Source organism: Podarcis pityusensis (genome assembly GCF_964106645.2).
Source record: "Podarcis pityusensis genome assembly, chromosome: 11".
Lineage (NCBI taxonomy): Eukaryota > Metazoa > Chordata > Lepidosauria > Squamata > Lacertidae > Podarcis > Podarcis pityusensis.
Window position 1 is genome coordinate 57,821,972 of NC_138036.1, and position 17,393 is coordinate 57,839,364.

A 17,393-nucleotide genomic window follows, 5' to 3' on the forward strand; every position below is an offset into this window, starting at 1 on the left:
CCAGAATAGATTTCATCTCTTTATAATAACCCGCTGTGAATCCATCCGGTCCCGGAGCCTTCCCTCTCTTTAAATCTTTGATTACATCCTCTATCTCCTCTATTTCTATTGGCATATTCAGTCGTTGTTTCTTATCTGTTGGGATTTTTTGCACCATCTTATCTTTCAGAAACCTCTCTATCTTCCTTAAATTATTTCTGTCTTTGTTTTTGTAAAGGCTTCTATAATAATCCAAAAACTCCTTCCTGATTCCTTTTGGATCTGTTACTTCTCCTCCCTCTACTATAATTCTGTTTATTGTGCCTTGTTCTTTCCTTTTTTTTATTTGCCATGCAAGCCATTTGCCAGATTTATTTGAAAACTCAAAGTTCTTTTGTCTTAATTTTTTTATATTCCACTCTACTTCTCTATTTATTATTATGGCAAATTGGGCTTGCAGAATTTTAATATTTTCTTTTGTTTCCTGACAATTAGGTTTTTTGATTAATTTTTGTTCATTGTCCATTATCTGCCTTAAAATTTTTTCTTTTCCTTTCTCTCTATTCTTATTTTTAATCGCATTCTGCTGAATAAAGAATCCTCTTATTACAGCTTTGCTTGCGTCCCAGACTACATTGATATTTGTGCCTTTATCGCAATTATCCACAAAGTAGTCTCTTAACTTCTTTTGCGCATTTTCTACGATTTCCTGATCATTTAGAAGATATTCCTTTAGTCTCCATCTGAAGGTTCTTCTCTTGAAACTCTCCAGTTCGCATTCTATCGGACTGTGATCAGAGATTACTCTCGGTCTTATTTCTACTTGTTTAACTCTAGGGCACAGTTCACTCGAGATCCAAACCTGATCTATTCGTGACATCGACTGATGTGGTTCAGAGTGAAATGTAAATTGTTTATCCAGTGGATGTCTGAGACGCCAAATGTCTATCAGATTGCAATTTTTAACCATTGAGAAGAAGGATTTTGGTAGTTTCCCTTCTTTACTTATTCCTTCCCTAAGTTTATCCGCTTCTAAGGAAACCACACCGTTCATGTCACCCATTAAAATGATTTTCTGATCCATATATTCTGCTAATTTCTCTTCTAAATTTTGGAAGAAATCGGTCTTATTACCATTTGGCGTGTAAATTCCAATCACAACCAAATTCTCTCCTTGCCAGTTGATTCGAACCGCTACCATCCTCCCCTCTTCATCTTTAAATATTTGTTTAGCTTCGATCTTATTTTTAATATACAACACCACACCTCTTTTCTTTTCTCTATCAGAGGATTCAAATTCAATTCCCAATCTTTTATTAATTAACAATTTTTTATGTCTTTTGGCCACATGCGTTTCTTGAAGACAGATGATGTCCAGGTTTTTCTTTCTCAAAAATTGTTCAATTTTATTCCTCTTTTTTTTCTCATTCATTCCATTAATATTCCAACTCAAAAATTTTAACCCCATAATGCCTGGTATTCACCTAAGCTTTCCCTTTCTTCCTTTCTTTCTCTTGTCTCTCTTTTCTCTTATAAATTCGCTGTGTCTTCTTCTTCCCCTTCTTCCTCTTCGTCCGATCTACTTACGTTCGCTTCCACTTCTACCTCTGTTCTTAAGTCTCTTGGTGAACCTCCCTCTGCTCCTTTTACTTCACCTTCCTCTGATCTCAACTCCTTATATTTCCTCAAGAATTTCCCAGTTTCTTCTAGGTTTAGTAACCTGTGTCTTTTACCTCTATAGTCAAATGATATTCCTTCAGGGAACTCCCATCTAAATTCAATTCTATTCTTCTTCAATGTCTGTACTAATGGTTTATAGGAGTCTCTTCGTTTAAGTAATCTAATTGGGATATCTTTAAAGATGATTATGTAATTTCCCTCTATATTCAACCTCTTTTCCCTATTCTTTTGTAAGATCCTATTTCTCATTTCTTTGTCTCTGAATGTAATCAAACAGTCGCCTGTGAGTTTTTTCACTTTTGTTGTTTTTACACGCATTCTAAATGCATTCTGCACATTTCTAGCCATTTCTTGTATTGGAACGTCCATCCATTCCGCCAATTCTTTTATCAATCTTTCCTTAATATTTTCACCTTGTATCTCAGGGACGGCTCTCAACCTGAGATTCGCCTCTCTCTGTCGGAGTTCATTCATTGCTATAACGTCCTTTATCTCCTCTTGTGCTTTGTTTAAATCTAATATTTCTACTTTAATCTTCTCCTTATCCCGCTTAATATCCTTCAGTTCTAATCTTGTCTTCTTTATTCCTTCCTCTACATTTTGCGTTCTCCTAAATACTTCTTTTATCTGACCTTTAAGTTCGCTGACTGTTTCATCTATTTTTTTATCCATATTTCCAATTTTGTTATCCACTTGTTCTAACTTATGTTCTAGGTTGCTTTGACTCTGTTTTATTTCCATTAACATCTTTACAATGTCCGCCTTTGAATCTGTCTCTTGTTTAGACCCCCTCCTTTCACCAGGAGTCCCCCCGTTCATACCTTTCTTCACCGTATGAGACATTTTGTATTCTTACGCTTTTCCTATTCCCCGGGTTCCCCTATGCCACCCTTCACTGGTACCTCCCCCCTCAAATTCCTTTTTACTATTGATACTAAACAAAGTTATTATTTCCCACACAAATATATGCCATTCATTCAATATGTAACTCTTATTGTGTGTCCTTCTCGCCTCCACTCAAATTACTCCACAGGTCAGATAGGCACACAGGCCAAGATTGGTGGGGAAAAGAGTGGGGTGGGGTGGAAGAAGAAAGACAGAAAGAAAAAAAAGAAGAGGGGGGGGAACAAAAGTTATTGATCAGTTAGTCTTCTTCTCGCCACTAGAGGTCCCCACGTCTCTTCAAGATTACACTATTTCCAGCGATATGGTAATGCCCTGTTTCGCCAACGTTCCGTCACTCTTATAAATCAGAAGTCTCTTGCCAGCAGCTTCACAAACTAATTTAAGCTGTATTTACACACAAAACAGCCAGGCAAAATGAAGTTCTCTCCCGCCCTGCCAACCTCACAGCAGCGCCCGAAGTTGCGGGCAGGAGAACCACCTTTTCCAGTTCCTTTTGCAGGTTCTTCTCCTGGGAGGAGAGGAAGAAAACAAGCAGGGGTGGGAAGGTAAGCTAGAGAGATGTGCCGGGAGCAGACGACGACTCTTTCTCGAAGAGCAAATAGTGGGAGAGATAGTACTTGCAGTAAGTCCAAAATATATATGTTTTCCCACAACAGAGATGGTTATAGTTGTAGTTGTTTTCTTGTTATTTTTTCTTTTTTTCTCCTTAAACCTTCTCACAGTCCACCACGCTCATAAGTTTTAATGGCGGCGGAGCCTTCTCTTCCGGTTTCCCTTCTCCTTACGTTTTACAGACACAAAAAAAAAAAAAAGGAGAAGTGCCCCTTTCATCTATTTCAGCCCTCCGTTTCCTCAAGGAGTTTCAAATGCAACAATTTTAACCCTGGTCTCCCCTTTCCTCCCGCAAGCCTCTTGTTAATAAGTCTCTGCGCGAAAGTTACTTTTAGGGAGAGGAAAGCTGAGGAGAAAACAAAGTATCCGCCAAGGCAACTCACTTTCACTTTCCCAGCACTGGAGTCGCGCTGCGTCAAACAGATTTCGGTTTCAAGCTGAACTCCGTTTGCATCTTAATGTCGCTTCCAGACTTCCTTATTGGTATCGCCGCAAAGTTAAAGATGTTTTAAAGTCGGAGTCCTTTAATATGAGAGCGTAGCGCTTTCTCAACAAGCTCGGGGCTTCGCTACATGGAGGTCGGTAATGGCTTCCCTCGACCCGCTGAACAACGCTGCCGTACTCTTCGCTTCATTTGAAGTTACCTGACTGCTGGGTTGGTCGCTTCAGTCGTAGCGGGAACCAGATTCTCTGGACATCCTCCAGAGGTGTTTTCGGGGGGCCTCCACGCCCTGAAGCACCCCCTAACCCTCCAAAATAGCCCGGGGTTTCCCTCTCGGTAAAACCCCCGCTTGTGGCGAGATCGCGCTGCACCGGAAGTCCGAGACTGGCTTCATTATTATCAGATAATGGAGGCATACAATTTGGACAAGAAAATCGGCTTCCAGGTGGAAAAATCAAAATTAGAAACAGAATTGTTAGAACCCAAAACTAAGATTTTGTCAAAGATGTATAACTTGCTGTTGAAATGGAATACTCAGGATGAAACGGTGAAATCTGCTATGATTAAATGGGCACAACATGTAGGACATGACATAATGTTTGCTGACTGGAACAGTTGTGGACCACAGGTATGAAATTTACGGCATGTAATGCCTTAAGAGAGAATATTATGAAAATGATATACAGGTGGTACATAACCCCAGTCAAGCTTGCAAAAATCTACCATTTGCCCGATAACAAATGTTGGAAATGTAAAGAAACTGAAGGTACATTCTTTCACCTTTGGTGGACGTGCCCAAGGATTAAGGTTTTCTGGGAGATGATTTATAATGAATTAAAAAAGGTATTTAAATATACCTTCTTGAAGAAACCAGAGGCCTTCCTCCTGGGCATAGTCAGCCAATCGGTGTTAAAGAAGGACAGAACTTTCTTTATGTATGCTACAACAGCAGCAAGAATACTTATTGCAAAGTATTGGAAGACACAAGATCTACCCACACTGGAGGAATGGCAGATGAAGGTGATGGACTATATGGAATTGGCGGAAATGACTGGCAGAATCCGAGACCAGGGAGAAGAGTCGGTGGAAGAAGATTGGAAGAAATTTAAAGACTATTTACAGAAATATTGTAAAATTAATGAATGTTAGAATGATGTTGGATTGAAGTTAAGTGGTTTCTAGCTGTAATGGTATAAAAGAATATGGAAAAATTGGTTTTTAATACGTAAAAATTTAATGTTATAATATATCAAGATTAAAGATTAGGATTAAAAAGGAGGGAAAGGAATTGCTGGGCTAACAAATTTAATTGGAATACATAAGAGGGTGGTATGAGGAGGTCCGGGAAACAAGTAAATGTAAGAGAAGTAATGAAAAGATGGAATTGTTTTTAACTGTTTTTTCCTTTTTTTATTTAGTATTTTGTACTTTTCCTTTTTATTGTTATTTTTCTTATTAATGTAATCTTCTTTTTTTGAAATTTTAATAAATATCATTTTTAAAAAAAAAAGGAGATTGGGGTGCTGTGCAACAGTATTATATAAAAGGGGCAGTTTTAAATGCCTTCATTAGAAAAGCCTTAAGCTTACTTTCATCCATTTATAGCAAAGAAAACAATGGTGAGGGCCAGAGGTCTGCTGACTGACCATCTCTGCTTTAATAATCCTTTTAAAAAACATACTGCCTATAATATCCCAGGCCTTGTTTTTCTCACAGAGCTCTAGCTGTTCACTCAGGGCACGCACTTTGGAAAGGAATAAAGTTCCTCTTCCAAATCCTTTCCTTTCCTCCTATACTCTTCTTTTTTCATCTCAGGCACTGGAATCCCACAGAGGTTGCATCTGTGGAACACCTGTTCTGTGTGTGCAGTAGTCAAGATTGCCAGACTGAGTCATGGGTTTGCTTATAATAAATCAGCCCTATCATGCAAACCATTCAAGTGTCTCTTCACTTCACTTTCATCCACTGCCTTTCCATTTTTAACTTAAAACCCCCCAAAAACATTTGGTATCCCTTATTTCCATCAGATAACCATCAAGGTATCTAAAGTATCCATTAAAAAAGACCAACAACAATTTGCATGAAAGCACAGCCATCTCAGAACACAGCCAGCCAATGAATAACTCAATTATGAACATCTTCTTTAACCGCCATGTTGTTGTTGTTTGTTGAATTGTGGGTAGGGAAGTGGACAAGTAGCCACTCTAGGGAGGGCATTCCACATATCTGCGGCCACATTAAAATAATATTTTGTGTTCTCACCCACTTACTTCAAATAGGAAGAGGACAATTCACAGGACTTCAGATGTTGAATGAGACATGCCTGCAGTCAGCTTCTATGGAAGAAAACATTTCATGGGACTGTCCTAGATAACATAAGGTAAGTATAGAGAACCTATGGACTTCTAGATGTAGTTGGTCTCCAACTTTCAAAAGCCCCAGTAAGCATGGCCAGTGGTCAGCAATTATGGGAGTTGTAGTCCAGCAGAATCCAGAGGCCCTCAGGTCTACAACCTCCTCAAATGTAGGTTTAAACCAAGACTTTGAGTTGGGTCAGGAAACAAATTGAAAATCAATGAAACTTGAATAACAATGGAGTAATATGATCTGACAAAAGTCGGGGGTTTTATTATAATGCTAGTTGTAGCCAGTGTTAGTCATAGAGTTAATTAATGAACCTAAATTAGTCATGCCCACCATTTTTAATGAATCTACTCTGAGTAGGACTAGCATTGGATACAACTCTCTGATTGCTGTGCTTTGAACTTACTAGGCTTTCAAAAATCCGGCCCAATGTAGAGCAGAACCCCTTACCAACATTACTTCTGCCTTTTTCTGGATTCAGCAGCAGCTTGCTTGCCCACATGTCTGGGGCTATTGTTGGTGTCCTCTATTTCTTGAAGTAAATTCAGTGGTTACCCTGAGTGAAATTATCCCTGCTCCCATATGTCAATGAGTGTAGGTTATGTTTTTGTTTTGGCATGATATTACTGCTTATTGCTTTACTACTGAAAATTTAGCTTTAATAAATGTAGAGTACTGGTTTGATCTGTATGTGTGGAATAATCTTCCTTGTAATATTGGATGGCCTATTCAGTGTTTCACTTTTCAGAAATTATTTAGAACTCATCTGTTCTCCCTTGCATTCCCCTCTTCATGTACTATTTGGCTTTGGTGCAGAGATTATTACTTATTGCCAAATTAATTATTGTGTTATTTAACTTTTTTTCTCCTTTCCCTCTCTCTCAGATTGTACAAAGATTCCCCTCACTTAAAAATAAAGCAGGTGGGAACCTGTGGAAGGTGCCTTGTGTGTGTTTTCTCTAAAGCAGGAATGAGGAATCAGGGGCCCTCCGAATGTTCTTGAACTTCATCATCCCTGACCATTGGCCTTGTTGACTGGGGCTGGTGGGAACTGGAGTCCAACAACATCTGGTGGGCCACAGGTTCCTCATCCCTGTAGTACAGCAAGTTGCACATACTATTTATAAAGCCACTAATACATTATGATGATGAACTGAGAACATTTCATTTAATCTTCAGATGTTTCCACAGAGGAAAAATGATCCCCCCTCCCACTTCACTGAATGAGGGAGAAGAATGAGTGAATGATTGTTCTGCAATCATTGTATTTGCAAATTATCTCCCATATTCACATTCTGGGCACATTGTAAAACTAGATTTTTCAAAAAGAACAATAAAGAGAACATAAGCTCCCTGCAGCATAGGATAGAGGTATATATGTCTGTGTGATTCAGTGACTCACAATACAGATATTGTACCACAAAATGAATAAGATTACACCAAAGTATATGTAGCAAAAGTGCCTTGGTTTCTCGATAATTTTATAGTAGCTATATTGTGCTAAACATCCTCAGTGAAGACTTTTAAATGATGTGGCCTCAATATGAATATATAAGTTGCAATGACCACATCCATTATAAAGTACTGTTCTGAAGAGCTTCTCTGAGGTTGTTATGCTATTCTGTGTTTTCACTCTCCATAAACGTCACACAGGCAAACATAACCCTCCATACTGATGGAAAGGTTTTGAAAACACCTTAGCAAGACATCGGATCTAGAGGAGAGCTTTCATGCATAGTCAAAACTTATTCCCAGACATAGACAACTAAGGTGAATGATAAGAAAAGCAAAATTACTGCCATTGCCGGAGGAAAAACAAAACAATGTATTTCACCAAAAGTTGATACATGGGCTACCCAACGAATAAGGGGCTTGATCCAGAGTTCTGTGTGTGGAATTCTGCTTACAGAATAAGGTACTTTCTTTTTTTTTTTTTTAAGTGTTTTCATCTCTTTTTTAAAAAAAGATATTTATTAAAATTTTCAAGATATTACAAAATGAAAAAAGAAAAAAGAAAAATACAAAATAAAAATAGTTAAAAAACAACTCAATCTTTCTATTACTTATTTTTCATTAGCTTGTTTCCTGGACCTCCTCACGCCTCCCTTTTTTGTATTCCAGTTCAGTTTTTTAGTTCAGCAAATCCTTCCCCTCTTTGTTTATCCTAGTCTTTAATCTTAAAATATTGTAACATTAAATTCTTACCTATTTGTAATCCATTTTTCATATCCCCTTATAGTATTACAGCTAAAAACCACTTAATTTCTATCCAACATCATTCTAACATTCATTAATTTTACAATATTTCTGTAAATAGTCTTTAAACTTTTTCCAATCTTCTTCCACCGACTCTTTTCCCTCAGAATAAGGTACTTTCTTGGCCCCCCGTTCCCTTCATGCCTCCACGGGGTTGGCGTACATAACACGTACCTTCCGGAACAGTGTTCTAGGTGGTGCAGGGGGCAATCAGGAGGAAAGGGGAATAAACAAAAATTGCTTGAAAACTTCATTAGATTCAGCAGGTTGCTGAACAGCATTCCTGCCTAAGTCATTTAATATTAATACTTTAAGACAGGGGTGGGGAACCTTAGACCTGGTGTCCAAATGTAGCTCTCCAGGGCTCTCTGTCTGGCCCTCGGGACTTTTCCAGGCAAATGCCTCCTCGCTGGTCCTGCTCCATGCCTGGTTGGAGTGTGTCCTTGAACTGAGGCGGTTCCTCTTGCTCTCCTGGATGGAGGATAGAAAGATGCACCTCTTACTTTTGTTGGGCTGTACAAAGGATAAGAGTTGTATCTGTTGCCCCACTGGCTTTTTTTTTAACCTCTGGCCCTGCCTACTACCAGCATGCTGTCTCCAGAAGGTTGCCCATGAATAAATGTGGTGCTTAGAATGACAGAGGTTCCCTACTTCTGATCAGGGGCGGAGGAAGCCTGTCCGGCACCCGGTGCGGTGCTTGTACGCGAGGCGCCCGTACACACGGTGCATGCCCAGCAACTTGTATGGATGCTGCGCTGGCACCCTCAGCCACTCTACAGCTTGGGGGGAGGCAGCGGGCCATCTTGTCACCCCCTCCAGGGTGGCACCCTGGGTGCACCTTCCCCGGGCCCCCCTTCGTATGCCCCTGCTTCTGATCACTTTTAAGACATCTGATCACATTGATACTGCCCTGCATTTCCCAAGAGGGCTTATGCTACAAGGAGCCCTAACTGATAAAGTGTCAAGGTGAGTTAAGCAGATGTGTGAGAAGAGGGTAAGTAACACCCATTTGTTTAATTATTTGATTAAAAACAGCTCAGACTAACAAGGGCGACTGTGTGCTAGTAGCCAATTTGGTTAAAAATTCAGGAGCTAAATTTGAGGAGTAGGAAGTCTGTAGAAACCTCATTTTCAGCATGTCAAGGTGAGATAAGCAGATGCGTGAGTTCAGCAGTTTACCCTTGGTAACATTAGTACATTGCCAAATCTGATTTATCTACACAAGGCCATGACATCATTATGTTTTCTATGTGGTCCCTGATTGGCTGGGATCATGAAATCCTTTTCAAGTTATTTTTTTTAAAAAAACAATGGCTCCAAAGCAGCAGCAGTCGATGAGGGAATCAATGGCTGAAAACAAGCATGAAAAATGTCTGAAAGAGTGGAAAGAGTGGAATGTTGAGGGTTTTAGGAGGGATAGGCTCCATTAAATGGCAACTTCCACTAAAAAAAAAAGTATTTGCGGCAGCAGATTATATATATTGAACAATGTAGGAAATGTTTACCTTCAAAATTATTCTATACCAGAGGTGGGCAACCACCTTGGTTTGAAGGGCTGGATCCCAAGGTGGGCAACCCTTCATGGGCTCACCTGTCAATCACCTGGCAACATACGATAGCAGGTGTTACACGTTCAAACCATGGCTGCTGAGGAAGCATTGGGAGCATCCTTAGAGAGTGCCTCCAGTTCTTCCTTTGCATCTGTGGCTTGAGTTTTGTGCTTTTTGAATCTGGTCCCCTTTTCTGTCCCTGTGCAGTGTGACCAAAAAGGTGCAAAATTCGAAAAAACCCACTGAATTTGAGCTGCAAAGGAAGAATCAGCCTTGCTCTCTGCGTGCATTTCTGATTTATCCTTTGCAGCTGTGGCTTGTGTTTTCTTGTGCCTCATGTCACATGGTGTTAGAAGCAGAAAAGGTGAACATGGGTCGCCCAGAAGAGCCCAAATTGAGAGCCTATACCATTTGGGGGTATTTCAAAGCTAATGTTCTCCCAGGTCAGTGGCAATAAGATGCTCCTGTTGATGGATGTTTCTTGGGAGCTGCCTTTGAGCTCTTTCAGGAATTTTTCTCTCACTGCGAAGTTAATCAAGCCAGTTTAAAAATTTATGGTCCTGGATTGCTTAAATTTTGATGAAGCATTGTATGTATTGACTTACAGCTGTTCTTTCCTGGCAGGCCATAAGGAAAACAGTCTGAAAAACTCTAGTTGGACGGGGAGTTTTCATAATGAAATCAGAAACAGCAGGGTCTTTTGAAAGTAGAATAACATGCAGCTCCAGTTTTTGGACTGCACTTCCTAAAACAATATAGGCCCAAAGATGCAATCAAGCCATATCATTCTGCTGCCAGAATTCAGGGTCAAAACAGTTGGGAGTTGCTGCTTAAAAAATGACCCACATGGCAGCTCACACTGTGTGGGGAGTTGTTTGTTTGCAGGATCTGGCCACGCTGTGAGCCAAGTGTGCTACCATGTTACTGCAGCTGTGGGGAAGCGGAAAGGGGTGGGGGCAGGCCTGGTTCAGCTCATCTTTGTGTGTGGCCAGAGCATACAGAGGACTGCCTTCCATCATGGGTGAGTCGAGCGATGTGGGATTTTAAAGCAGCAATCATATCCTAAGTGGTTACCTTTTCTGATTGCTAGCAAATTTGGGTACCGTTGTGTGACTAAACCCGGCAAGACAACTCAAACATCTCACAAAACCCAGAATTTCGATGGGGGGGGGGGCAGGGAGAGAGAATGGTAAAAACAACAGAAGGTTGCTAGTAAGTAAGTGATGTGATGGCACAGATCTTCTGTTCTCTCCTGCCTTCAAACACGCTACGTGATTACCATAATTGCTCTGGTATGTCTCATTGTTTAATGGCTTCATCCTGCCCCCGAGATGGCTTGGCGATGGCTTTTGCCTGAGAGCCATGAACGTGTAATTTCTTTTGTCTTCCTGGCTTTGCTCCTGTGAATAGGGGCTGCTTGACTGAGCTGTAGTAAATAGCTGCCCTGTTAGCAGGCTTTCAATAAGGGATTGCTTTCTTTAGAATTCCATCAACCTTGTTCCTCATTTGTGTAGTAACAAGGCAGGCATGTCCTGACCCATCAATCAAGCTTTGAAAGGGCCATTCATAACAATTCCGATTGGACACACAGAGGCCAGTCCGCAAGAACACTTACTATTGTAGCAGGCTTTGGGGGCCTAACCAGTTCCTTTTGCAGCCAATGGCAACATTTCCATTGATTTTTTTTTTTTAGTGGGATCAGGAAGCAAAATACTTGGCAATAGTGGCACAGCCAGATAAGCTGTTAACATCAAGATGAAACTTGCCACCAATATTAAATATTTTAAGCAAAATTTCTTTTTCTTTTAAGGGAAGGAAAACCCTAGAGTGCAGCTCCCTTTTGGCTCAATTTAGAGAGGGTAGAAAGTGGCATGTAATATTTGTCATTTATTGTTTTACACGCCTGAGACTATTTTGATTTTTTTTAAAAATAAAAAAGGGCTTTTTACACCTTCTGAGATTTTCCAGGTAGCAATTCTATATCCTCTTTGCTCATTGTTTGCTTACTTTGATTAGTAAAGACAGATAACTGTACTAAGCATAGGGATTTATTTAAAGATGAGTAATTGAGGGAATGGGCGTAATGGTCAGGGGTCCCTTTACCTTTACCTTTACCTTTACCTTTAATTGAGGGAATATTCCTATCTATATATCAGAAAAGGACAGCTAGCTAATAAGAAGGAACAGGCTTTTCCCCAGTAATTGGGTAAATAATTTTTGTGGTTTTTAAGCATTGATTTGATTCTTTTAAGTGTCTAAGCTAAATAAGCCTGCTGGATGTTGATATCAATGCCTAACATTGGATTTTGTGTGGAAATTTGAGAGATGGGTGGTGCTGACCTCTGGAACTGAGGTCAGTTGAGGGGTTTGGAAAGATCCAGGAGAAAGAATGCTGGGATCTATATTTTTTCCTAAGTGGAGGTGTGAGTTTCTGAGGATGGTTGCTGAGAACACTTTGAATGAAAACATGCTGTGCCCAGCCTGCCCTGCCATTGAGCGCCATCTCACGGCTACCCTCAAAGAATTCTGGGAGCTGTAGTTTATCAAATCCTCCTTCCCAAAGAACTCTGGGAACTGTAGATCTGTGAGATGAATAACAACTCTCAGTGCACTTATCAAGCTACAGCTCCTCAAATTCCTTGGGGGGAACGATGACAGCTCAAAGTGGTATCTCAAGTGCTTTGAATGCATGGTGTGAATGTGACCTTGGTCTACTCCAAATTGTGACCAATGGGCTTTGAACAATGCTTGCTGTTGTCAACCAGACACACTGTAACTAAAACGTGCTGTACCAGAAAACAATGGACATGCCCTCCAACCCACATTCCAGTGTCCCTAGTCTATTAAGATTTTTCTAAGCTCTGGCATAGAATTATTAGACAAGAGACACTTCAGAGAAGCAAAGCAATTTTACAGTGCGCCTGAATACTTCTGAACAGCAGGTGCTGTCACAGTCCTGTAGACCGCAGTGTCCAACCATCAGCCTTTCTTTAAAAATGGCATAAATTTCAACCTTCTAATAGATTCTAAGGACAATAGTGGTGGGTGAATAATCACATTCTATTGTACATGTTGGGCTTTTGCTTAAACCAAAAAGGCTTAATATTATAGTATTATGAAGATAGCTGCATAGAATTGTTCCACAAAGCACCCTTTCCGCCAACTGTTATATTGTTATGAAAGCAGAATACTGAAAATGATACTTTCAGCCTCCCCCCCTTTTTTTTAAAAAAAAAGGATAGAGAAAAAGATTGCTTAGGTTAAGTAGAATTCTCTGATTGGACAGAAGCCCTTCCCTGCTCAAGAAGCTTCAGAATGTTTGAAAACTGAAGTGGGCTTGATAGAAATTGGCTCCCTATCATAGGAGCCAACTCTTAGGGATGAGGCCTCTTCGCCCCCCCCCAATATTTGAGGGGGCCACCCCCCAAAGTTGATGGGCTTGCCATTCAAATGGTGTGCATATACCATGTCTTGTGATTGTTTTGCTAATTGTTTACCTCCCCCCAATATATTTTTTCATGCTGGCGCCCTTGTACCCTATTATTGAATGAAAAGCCTTGAGTCAGGCAAAGAAGTTGCTCTGGAATGGCTCCCCCTCATCAAAGATATATTAGGGGAGCTCCATTCTTAGGGAAATCAGCCCTGGAAGGACAGATCGTGAAGCTGAGACTCCAGTACTTTGGCCACCTCATGAGAAGAGAAGACTCCCTGGAAAAGACCCTGATGTTGGGAAAGATGGAGGGCACAAAGAGAAGGGGACGGCAGAGGACGAGATGGTTGGATAGTGTTCTCGAAGCTACCAGCATGAGTTTGACCAAACTGTGGGATGCAGTGGAAGACAGGAGTGCCTGGCGTGCTCTGGTCCATGGGTTCACGAAGAGTCGGACATGACTAAATGACTAAACAACAACAACAACAACAATGAGATAAGTGGAGCAGCCATGGTTTTGGCAATCTGGATTGTCCCTCTTGTTTTTACTCCTTAGCTTGAACAGTTGTGAGACCCCCTGTCTGAGGGTCAAACCATGGGTTAAGTTTAAACCAATTGGCACTGGCTCCCAATCGACTACCAAGTGCAAGGTGCTGATATTACAAAGTCCTCTACAATTGGGTGCCTGGATACCTAGAGATTGTTGAACCTCTTTTTATAACCAGTCACTGTGCTTTGAAGGAGAGCCCCTCCTGCAGATACTATTCCATCAGAAGTTCATACAATGAAGGAATCAATTTCCTTGGCTGCTTAGAACTATTGTGTTGCTGATCATGGAGTTTCTGCACATCCTCTTTGCTTTTCCAGATTAATAGCTGTTTCATATTTAATATCAGTGTTTAAAAAGCAGCTCTGTACAGACGCCGTATATTTATTTTTGAAACCAGAACATTTTGTTTGTTAAAGGCAGCCTTCAGAGAGGCTGTGAAACTGTCATAATATCTGAAAGAGGGCTGCGGGAGGGGGGCAGCAGGAGGTGGGGGAGAGAGAACACAACACATGGTAGATATGCACTGCAGTTAAATTTATGAACTGTTTTGGCACTAGGCGGCAATAGGCTCACAGCAAATCCTGGCTTGTTGTAATTTCCCCTAGAGAGTCAGTTGTACGGCGGCCAAAGCCCTTTAGGGTTGGGTGGACAGGAATCTCATGCTAATGCTTTAATTCTAATGTGCAGTAAATCACAGTTAGCCCCAGCACAGAGTCTAGCGAGTTGTCACCACCCAACAGCTGAACCAGCAAAGATGAGAATGCTATAGGTCAGAAGTTTCATCACCTGAAAGGTCATAAAGTATATTGCAGGTGGGAACTTAACACCCTAGATCATGTGGCTACATGGTAGAGGAGTAGGTCTGTGGCCTTGTCACAGACATAAACTAAACCCCTGTTTGTACTGAAAAGCTATCCCATCACACCCTGTACAATTAAACTGGCTGGAAATGTCATGTTTTATTACCCCACCTGTTGGATTCAACTACTGCGTTCGTGGTGATGACATTTGCAGTTTAAGCTTGGAAGCCTGCAAAGGGATTAGACAGGGAGAGAGCAGGGAACTGGGACTCTCTACAACTGTGTTTAATATATTTTCCAGCCTGCCCAGGAAGCCGGCAGCACAAGTGGCCAAATGCACCAGGAACTGGCTTTGGGATCCAGTGACACTCAGGAGATTTGTACACTGAGCATTGCTGCCACTGCTGGCTGATTCAGAGTCATTGGAACAGATTGAAACAATAACTGTTCTTAAAGGCTAATAAAGGATGTGGTTGCTCTATGACCATTGTTGGGTGGGAGTGGCAAGAGACAGAAGCTTTTCCCACTCCCTACATTTACACATGCAGTTTCACTTAGATTTTCCACAGGGTGTTGTGAGTAATCTAATGCAGCTTGATTTATAGGCTGTACTTTCAGACTTGCCAATGAGTAAATAGCTCAGCTGATGTCAAGTTGCCCTGAGCTGCAGCCTGAAATGGGGAGAGCTGGGTTGATGCTATTTGCATAGATCTCCTCTGGTACATAATGATCTTCTTTTCATATAGCAAAGGCCAATCCTGTGGCCTGCGCACTGCGGGAGGCTCTCCAGGCCTTTGGAGCTTAGCGTCATCAGTATGTGGATAACACTCAACTCTTATTACTCCTTTCCATCACCAACTGCTGATGTTCTGAATCAATGTCTGGCATTGAAAATGGACTGGAGGAGGATGAAAAAATGGAAACCTAACCCAGACAAGACAGATGGGCCTCATTGTCAGTTGGGAGGCAGTTCAGGGTGTTGGGATTTAGCCTGCTTGGGGTGGGGTTGCACTCCCCTTGAAAATCAGGTTCCTGGGCAATCTTTCAAGATCCACAAGGTGGGCATGGCCTGAGGCAAAAGCAACAAATGTAAAGTTTATCTTTGTGCAGTAGGCTCATTTCTATAAACACACACTCACCCTCTCTGTCTTCCATCCGAGGAAACCAGAGGCATAATCAGAGTTCAAGTCAAGCATTCTAGTCAAGCAAAAACACTTGGGGGGCAGTGAGGAGTGTAGCCTGGGGAGCAGTGGCGTTGCCAGCTCCTGGGGCAAGACAAGGATTGTGCCCCCTAACCTTATTGCAGGAGTTGTATGGGAGTCAACAGACCCTACTCCTCATGGAGGTTACCACGTTCACCCTCTCAGCTCAATCAGATCCTATCAGGAGCGATAGCTGGCACTCTTTGGTAGGCTTGGCAGCATCCCAGCAGTGCCAGAGTCACAGCTGCAGCAGGTCTGGTAAGAGGACAGAGGAGAGCAGGTCGAGGTGCCAAGCGCAGCTGCCTCTCATTGGCTGTGCAACTCAAGGATGAGTGCTGGTGGATCCTGCATGATTGGGTGGCTCCATACCTCACCTAAGGACACATGCCAGAAGGGAGGCCCCAGGGAAGGACTGACATGGGTCGGGAAAATCCACGCTTCGGTTGGCTGGAGTTACACACATGGGCAGGCATCTGTTCACCAGCTGCAAGGAGAAGGAGGCGCCACCGCAGCCGCAGAGGCTTGGCCCAGGCGCAGCTTGCCTCCCCATGGCTCCAGAAGGTGGCAGCCACGGAGCCTGTTGTGGGGGCGCCAGATTGTGCCCCTCAGAATTCTGAGCCTGTGGCCACGGTTCCCCTCGCCCTGCCCATGCTACACTACTGCTGGGGAGAGTTCTGAGGGCCGGATAGAGAAAACTGGAGGGCCACATTGAGCCCTGGGATGGAGGTTCTCCAACCCTGACTTAATTAGATCTCATCCAGACATAAGTTATTCATATCCTATTTATCAGTGATCTATGGTTCACAAGGGTGGCTTCCAAAGAATGTATACTATTTCAGTAAATTTAACAATTTTTAAAAGGAGATATCACAGGCACAGATGGGGTAGAAAATGAGACCTGTATATACACCTATGATAAAAGGAACAGATTTCCAAAGAGCTTTAGGGTGTACCATTTGTGCAGAAATCATATCTTGGCTGTTGCTCCCTCTTTCCTCTCCCTCCCCCTCCTCCTCTGTCTTGCATGGGTAATATATGCTTAATAATAATCAAAACCTGATGGTATGGATTAAAGAATCAGGATGCTACAGAGTGAAGTTTTTTAAAATTGAAGAAATTAGATTTGTATGATTTTTAACTATTCTTTAATCTGCTTCTGGGCAACAAAAGTGATTTGGGTCAGCTGTTATTGCATTAAACTTTAATTTTCTTCCACGAGCACAGGATTATATAAAGGAGTATTGGATTGCACTCAGCATGGATTAGCTGAGCGGTGTCTCCTCTGCCAAGGACCAAATGGATTTCCTTCCTTTTGTGATTTATATTTTTATTACTCTTTCCCCCCTCCTTCTAATTCCCATTACCCTTCTGTTTGCCAGCATGGAGATACCCTCAAGAGCAGCAGCAAATGCAGGCAGAATTATTGGCTTATTGAATGTATTTATGTTCCAAGGTTCCTCAGTAGCCACTTTCAGAGGAACAAAGTAGCCCCCCAGCCATAGAAGCCCTCTGTCTGTTAAATCAGGGAAACCAAAACTTCTCAAGGCAAACAAATCTATTCTTTCCTTCCCGTTTTTTTTTAAAATCCGCGATTAAACTTTTGTTAAATAAGATACAGACAA

General features: G+C 41.7%; 1 long non-coding RNA gene across 1 annotated transcript in view; it reads left to right on the forward strand.

Moving 5' to 3' along the window:
• The first annotated feature begins 5,270 nt into the window (after positions 1 to 5,270).
• LOC308458493 overlaps positions 5,271 to 17,393 on the forward strand; it is a 48,598-nt gene continuing 36,475 nt past the window's right edge. The window contains exon 1 of the long non-coding RNA XR_013977481.1: positions 5,271 to 5,999. This is a non-coding gene — a long non-coding RNA (uncharacterized lncRNA). The remainder of the gene's footprint in view (positions 6,000 to 17,393) is intronic.